The following is an 8272-nucleotide window of genomic DNA, read 5'->3' on the forward strand; positions in this document are numbered from 1 at the left end:
GCTGAGGCGGCTGCTCCGGCCGGGCTCTCTCCATGGGGGGAGGGGGACGCCCCGGCCTGGTCCCAGGACGGATTGTGAGCTCAGCCGTTTGTTGGCGACCTTCCCCCTACCCCTTTCAGTTAAGACCCTTCCAAGGTCTTTGCTACCCAGAACCCTACGCGGTTCAAAAAGCAGTCCTTGGTCTTGGCCTCGCCCAATCACAAGCGTTCTGGTACCCCGGCCCACCAATCATAGGGGCGTTCTCCGGCCCCGCCTGACCTCCGCGCTCCTCTCGTGCGGAGCCCTCGAATCACTCTTGATGGCCTGGGCCGCGACACGTGCTGCCTATTTTCCCCGTCTGACTCTCCCTCTCTTCCGGAGTTCTCTTCCGGCCGTTGTCCTTAGTTACCCCTCCCCCGCCCAGAGCGCCCGACAATGGCGTTGCCCGGAAACAGAGCTGTTCGAAGCCACTGACCTCCAAGGGGTAAAGTCTCGTGAGTTATTTACTAGAGCTGGAGATCCTGGCCTTGTATACGCAGTTTGCACTTCCGGAATAACCTATGGACCCCGACCCTCAAGGGGAACTTTGGATTTATGCCACGGGAAAGGGCAAATTTTGCAACGTCTCAATAACCTCATTACTTAATCTTGCAGGGGAGTGTGTTGGACTTAACCATTAGTGCTAGACTTTAATCACCAATCCTGTGGGCAGAAATACACCACTCGTACTTCCAAAACACATCCCAAATTCTTCCACCTCTTTCGGTTTTTCCCATTACTCCTTTCTGATCTTACATCATCTTTTCACCTGGATACTGCTATAGCTGTATATAGTAAATAGTTTTCTTGCTTTTCATTTTGGTACCACTACACTCCAGTTGCCAAGAATCTGAAAAATACAACTCTAGTCTTCTCATAACCTTCGCCGCCCCGGCCCCCAAAAATCTCAGGACACTCCACAGGTCAGACAATAAAGGTTTAATATTCTTGGCAGAATCCATAAGGCCTCAAATGGCTTGAGCTCTAGTTCTCCTACTTAATCACTCTAGCTCCAGCTTCAGCTACTGCTACCTCTCATCATTTCTACTACTTCAGAGATGTTTGAATATGCCCTCAGTTGTATTTTCCCCTTGTGTCTCCTTAACATCTCCTTCTGCATTTCAAATAGTTCAGCTAGCACTTCCTCAAAGACATGTTCTCTGACTCGGAAAATAAGGTCAAATCTCTATCACTTCTTTTAAAGCTCTTACCACAATTTGTAATTATGTATCTCTTTGTCATTATTGTCCTGCCTCCCCAACTTTGCTTTACAGCAAGCCCCGTGCATAGGAACGTTCCCAGAGCACCTTTATAAATTGAATTTGTAAGTCCAGCAGAGGTACCCAGCAGAGGTATCCTAGGTACCCAACGATACATAAAACATTTTTAATCTTACAGTAGTGTACCTTGAAAAGTATGGTAGAACAGTGTGAAGATTGGCATACAGGGGCTGGCATCGAGGGAATAAACAGGAAAAGTGGGAAGTTGTAGAACTGCAGTATTGTCAGCAACAGGAGACAAAGAGTAAGCTGCAGTTTCACTTGTGATTGGACATGCAAAAACACGTTTGCATCTTTAAAATTTTGCAACTTGAAGGTTGGTGTGTAGGGGACTTGTATTCTCCTTGAGGACAGACTGTGTTCTGTTCATTTCTGAATCACCAACGCCGGTCATGGAGCCTGGTGTATAGTAGACATTCCATGAATACTTGCTGAATGAATAAAGACTGCCATAGTCTAATAATCGGAGAAGGCAATGGCACCCCACTCCAGTACTCTTGCCTGGAAAATCCCATGGACAGAGGAGCCTGGTAGGCTGCAGTTCATGGGGTCCCGAAGAGTCGGACTGAGCGACTTCACTTTCACTTTTCACTTTGATGCATTGGAGAAGGAAATGGCAACCCACTCCAGTGTTCTTGCCTGGAGAATCCCAGGAACGTGGGAGCTTGGTGGGCTGCCGTCTATGGGGTCGCACAGAGTCGGACACGAGTGAAGCGACTAAGCAGCAGCAGCATAGTCTAATAATATAATAATCACTATCTATATTAGGGATTTACTTTTATCTAGGCATTGGTTCAAGTTCTTTGCATTCTTTTTGCCTCTTCTTTATCTAGAACTGTGTTTGTTTCCCTTAAATATCACCAAGAAAAAGAAAGAAATCTTGTATTAACATTTGTTACATTTCTAAGTGATGTCCTGACCAAAAGCTATAGATTTATCTTGAAGCAGATAATTATTTTGTCACCAGGACAATTTAGCTGTCAAAAAAGACCTGAACTCAGCTCTTTCTAATACCCTGTCGTCAAATGTGGCAAAGAGGAGTTCTTACAACTGGAAAGTAGATAAGAGCAGTGGTTCTCAAACTTTTATCTCAGGAATCCTTTATATCCACAAAAATGAAGGTTCCAAAGACCTTTTATTTATGTGGTTTTATTTATCAATATTTGCCATATTATAAATAAAAACTGGAGGACTTAAAAATAGTTATCAATTCAAGTATCAATAATAAACCCATTACATATTAACATAATACATTTTCATGATAAAACTATGTTCCCTCCCAAATTAGAAGAGTGGAATTGTGAATCTAATGTCTAACTTAGGTTTTTTTTTTAGATTCTCATGGCTGCTTCTGCATTCAGTTTGTTGTGATTCAGGTCATACAGGCTCTAGATAGCTTCATTATACACTCATGAGTGTATGAAGTAAAAAAGGCAAATATTGTCTAAGACTTATTATAAAAGTAGTGTTAACCTCGTAGGAACTCTGAAAGAGTCTGTCCCTAAATCACACTTTGACCAAGCTAGTTGCACAGTCATGTCAGGCTCTTTATGTTCCCATGGACTGTTGCCTGTCCAGCTCCTCTGTCCATGGGATTCTCCAGGCAAGAATACTGGAATGGGTTGCCATTTCCTTTGATGAGGTATCTTGCCGACCCAGGGATTGAACCCACATCTCCTGTACTGCAGGCAGACTCTTTACCAGCTGAACCACTAGGGCAGCTTTGCACTTTGAGAACCACTGACAAAACAAAGGCTAATGAAAGAAGCAGAGAAATGAATCATGTTAGATTTTGTGCAAGACTGGTTCATATACTCCAGTCTGAATTAGTAAATTAAAGCAAGTGATCTGACAATCCTCTGTGACAGCAGTGCAAACGGTATCTGCTCCCATCTTCAACCCCAGACAACCACATATATGCTTTCTGTCTCTATAATTTTGCGTTTTCTAGAAATTTCATATAAATGGAATCACATAATATGTAGGCATATACGTCTGGCTTCTTAACATAATGTTTTTGAGGTTCATCTAAATATAATGTATCAATAATTCTTTATTTTATTACAGCATGGTATTCCATAGTATGGAAATACCAAATTATACAGGGATGTTTTGTTTAAGATGTTTCCCATTCATTTTATCCATTGACTGGTTGATGAGCATTTGGATTATTTCTAGGTTTTGGCTTCTATGAATATGATGTTCATTCATGTACAAATATTTGTGGGGACATAGATTTGCATCTCACGTGGGTAGGCACCCAGAAGCAGAATTGCTAGGTTATGTGGTAAGTTTATGCATAACATTTTACAAAACTTCCAAACTACTTTGCAAAATGTGTCATTTTAAATTCCTACCCATAACATATGAGGGTCCCGGTTTCTTTACCTCTTCTTCAATATTTGGTATTGTGAGGGTAACAGACAGGAAGGCCAGGGGTCTCCAAATGGAGAAAATAGGCTGCAAGTGTCTCTTAAAATTCTGATTTGCTATGAAGACACCTGGTTCCACCTGAACTTAACTTTTCTTAAACCTTGAACTAACCTAAGTTGAAACTCCAATACTTTGGCCACCTCATGCGAAGAGTTGACTCATTGGAAAAGACTCTGATGCTGGGAGGGATTGGGGGCAGGAGGAGAAGGGGACAACAGAGGATGAGATGGCTGGATGGCATCACCAACTCGATGGACATGAGTTTGGGTGAACTCCGGGAGTTGGTGATGGATAGGGAGGCCTGGCGTGCAGCAATTCATGGGGTCACAAAGAGTCGGACACGACTGAGTGACTGAATTGACTGAACTAATTGACTGAGCTAACCAATGCATTTTTCTTATGGAAATATTTGTCTTAAGCTATGTTAATGAAACTATGTATTTGCTTTGGAATTTGCCTTTCTTCAAAATGGTTTCACCTAAGCCTAACTTTTTTCCTTTTCTCAAACCTTGGGCTGATAATAGCTCAACAAACCAGTATTCATATCAATTGTTTTATGGCTTGGGGATGACACACCTCGTGCCATCCTATCTCAAAAATGCAGTGTGGGAGAGGGGCCTGGTGAAACTTCCCTCAGCCTGGAGGTGTCTTTCATATCTGATTAATAACTTTCTAACAGACATAAAACAGCTTGCTACAACTAGCAGGGTGTTGGGGGGGCAGGGCGGGGACCTCTCCAACCTCCTGATGTCTACGTCAGAAGCTTTCTCTTTCCCTTTTTCACTTTAATACAACTCTGTTATACAAAAGCTCTTGAGTGATCAAGCCTGGTCCCTGGTCCCGAAGCTGAATCTTCTTCAGAGATCACGAATCCCACACTGTTCACCATAATCTATTAGTATCAAAAGCCTTTTAAATTTTATCCATTCTATATAGAATATATTATAGTAGTAGAATATAATAGTAAACAATTGTATTTTAAAACTGTATTTCCACACTGAATAATACTGTTGAGCATCTCCTCATATCCTTAGTTGCTATTCATGTATCTTCATCACCTAGTTCTGTTAAAGTTTCTTTTGCCAGTTACTTAGATTGTGTTGGTTTTCTTTTTTATTTCTAAGGATTCTTAATATATTCTGAATATAAATTCTTTATTAGATATGGGTTTTGCAAATATTTTCTTCCAGTCTGTAGCTTGTCTTTTCATCCTTAGTAATCTTTCCAAGAGCAACATTTTTACCTTAAATGAAGTCTAATTTATCAATATGCCATTATTCATATTTAAGAAATCTTTGCCTAGCCTAAGGTTACAAAGATTTTTCTCTTGTGATTTTCTCTAGAAGAGTTTTAGTTTCAGCTCTTAAATTTAGCACTGTGATCCATTTCAAGTTACTTTTTCTGTGAAGAAAGAATCTAGATCCTTACCTAACACCATACGGTTGTTTCAGTACCATTTATTGAAAAGTCTATCCTTTTCCCATTGAATTACTTTAGTACTTTTGTTGAAATTTAATTGACAGGATATGCATGGCTTTATCTCTGAACTCTGTTTTATTCCTCTGACCAATGTCTGTCTTTAGGCTAATATTACATTATCCTGATTACAAATCTTTATGGTAAATGTGGGGATTAGGTCATATAAGTTCTTAAACTCAGTTCTTTTTCAAAATCATATTGGCTAGTCTTGGTTCTTTGGGTTTTCATATAAATTTTAGAATCAGCTTATCAATTTTTACCAAAAACAAGCATGGTAATGCATGTAGCCTGCACTGGATCTATAGATGAATTTTGGAAAAATGGACATCTAAGCAATATAGGGAGATAGTGAAGGTCAGGGAATCCTGGCATGGGGTCGCAGAGAGTTGGACATGACTTGGCGACTGAACAACAACAAAGCAATATTGAATCTTCAATTTGCAGACGTGGGATATATGTCTGTTTGTTTCAGTCTTTACTTTTTCTTGACAGTGTTGTATAATATTCAAGTGTTGTATAATATTCAGTGTACAGTTCTGCCCTTATTTTGTTAAATTCGTTTTTCAGTTCAGTTCAGTTCAGTCACTCAGTCGTGTCTGACTCTTTGTGACCCCCATGGACTGCAGCATGTCAGGCTTCTCTGTCCATCACCAACTCCCAGAGCCTACTCAAACTCATGTCCATTGAATCGGTGATGCCATCCAACCATCTCATCCTCTGTCGTCCCCTTCTCCTCCCACCTTCAATCTTTCCCAGCATCAGAGGCTTTTCCAATGAGTCAAGTCTTAGCATTAGGTGGCCAAAGTATTAAATACTTTAATTTTGATGCTGTTATGAATGTAATTGTTTTCTTAATTTCATTTCTAGTTGGTTATATACTGATTGTATATTTGTTGCATTGTTGCACTGGCTAGACGCTCTGGTGTAGCATGGAATACAAGTAGACATCCTTGCTTTTTACCCAGTGTCAGGAGGAAAGCAGTGTCTCTTTTGAAGCATGATATTAGTTGTAGATTTTATGTAGCTGTTATCAAAGTAGTTTCTTTCTCCCCCTGGTTTATTGAGAGCTTTTTCATGAATATTTTCTGCATTTTATCAAATGCTTTTTCTTATTATAATCACATCTAAAAATGATTTGACTTCTGGTGTATTATAAATATTAATATTTTATCAACAGCTTTTTCTACATCTTTTGAGATTATCCTATTCCCCTTTAATCCAAGAGTCAGCAACATTTTCCAGAAAGGCCTATATAGTAAATATCTTTGGTTTTGTGAGCAATATGATCTTTGTTGCAGCCAATCAACTCTGCTGTTGTAGAATGAAAGCATTTATAGACCACATGTAGATGAGTGTGCATGATTGTTTTCCAATAAAACTTTATTAACAAAAACAAAAGCCATGCTGGATTTGGTCTATGAGCTGTGGTATGCAGACTTCTGCTTTATTCTGTTACTACTATATGTATTACATTAGTTGATATTCAGATGTTAAACTGGCCTGCATTACTGATACCCTTACTTGGTCATAATGTATAATCTTTTTTTATACATTATTGGATACAATTGCTATTCTTCATTACTTTGCCAATAAAGGTCCCTCTAGTCAAAGCTATGGTTTTTCCAGTAGTCATGTAAGGATGTGAGAGTTGGACTATAAAGAAATTGAAGTGAAGTGAAAGTTGCTCACTTGTGTCTGACTCTTTGCAACTCCATGGACCATACAGTCCATGGAATTCTCCAGGCCAGAATACTGGAGTGGGTTGCCTTTCCCTTCTCCAGGGGATCTTCCCAACCTAGGGATCGAACCCAGGTCTCCCACATTGCAAGTGGATTCTTTACCAATTGAGCCACCAGGGAAGCCCAAGTGCCAAGAAAGCTGAGTGCCAAAGAATTGATGCTTAGAGGTTAAAGCATCTGCCTGCAATGTGGGAGACCCAGGTTCGATCCCTGGGTCAGGAAGATCCCTTGGAGAAGGAAATGGCAACCCACTCCAGTATTCTCGCCTGGAGAATCCCATGAGGAGCCTGGTAGGCTACAGTCCACGTGGTTGCAAAGAGTCAGACATGACTGAGAGACTTTACTTCACTTTCATTGATGCTTTTAAACTGTGGTGTTGGAGAAGACTCTTGAGAGTCCCTTGGACTGCAAGGAGATCCAACCAGTCCATCCTAAAGGAGATCAGTCCTGGGTGTTCATTAGAAGGACTCATGTTGAAGCTGAAACTCCAATACTTTGGTCACCTGATGCGAAGAGCTGACTCATTTGAAAAGACCCTGATTCTGGGAAAGATTAAAGGCGGGAGGAGAAGGGCATGACAGAGGATGGTATGGTTGGATGGCATCACAGACTCAATGGATATGAGTTTGAGTAAACTCTGGGAGTTGGTGATGGACAGGGAGGCCTGGTGTGCTACAGTCCATGGGGTTGCAAAGAGTCAGATATGACTTGAGTGACTGAACTGAACTGAGCTAAGAATTTTAACATGTATATTCATAATGTATTGGTTCATAATTTTCTTGTGATAACTTTGAAGTTTTGGTATCTGGGTAAAATGAGCTGGAAAGCGTTCCATTCACTTCTAGTTTTGAAAGAGGTCGTGTTGGATTGGTATTATCATTTCCTTAAGTGTTGTTAGAATTCATCAGTGAAGCCATTTGGGCCTGGAATTTTTCTTTGTAGGAAGATATTTTAGTAACCCAATTAAATAATTTAATGTCTTTTCTTGACTTAGGTCTTTTCAGATTTTATATTTTTTCTTGAGTCAATTTGATAATTTCTGTCTGAATTTGTCCATTTCAGCTCAATTGTCAAATCATTGACATAATATTTCTTTATAATATTTTAAATTTGTGTAGGGTTCAGGATGTTTCCTTTCTCATTCCTAATTTTGATAACCTGTATATCTTTCCTCTTTTTTATTGGTCAGTTTACTAAAATTTTGTCAATTCCATAGATCTTTTTGAAGAACTAACCATCAGTTTCACTGATTTTTCTCTATTGTTTTGCTGATTTTTTTTTTCTTTTAATTTCTGCTATAGTCTCTATTACTTCACTCAACTT

Source organism: Bison bison, unplaced genomic scaffold (genome assembly GCF_000754665.1).
Source record: "Bison bison bison isolate TAMUID 2011002044 unplaced genomic scaffold, Bison_UMD1.0 scf7180017864363, whole genome shotgun sequence".
Classification (NCBI taxonomy): Eukaryota; Metazoa; Chordata; class Mammalia; order Artiodactyla; family Bovidae; genus Bison; species Bison bison.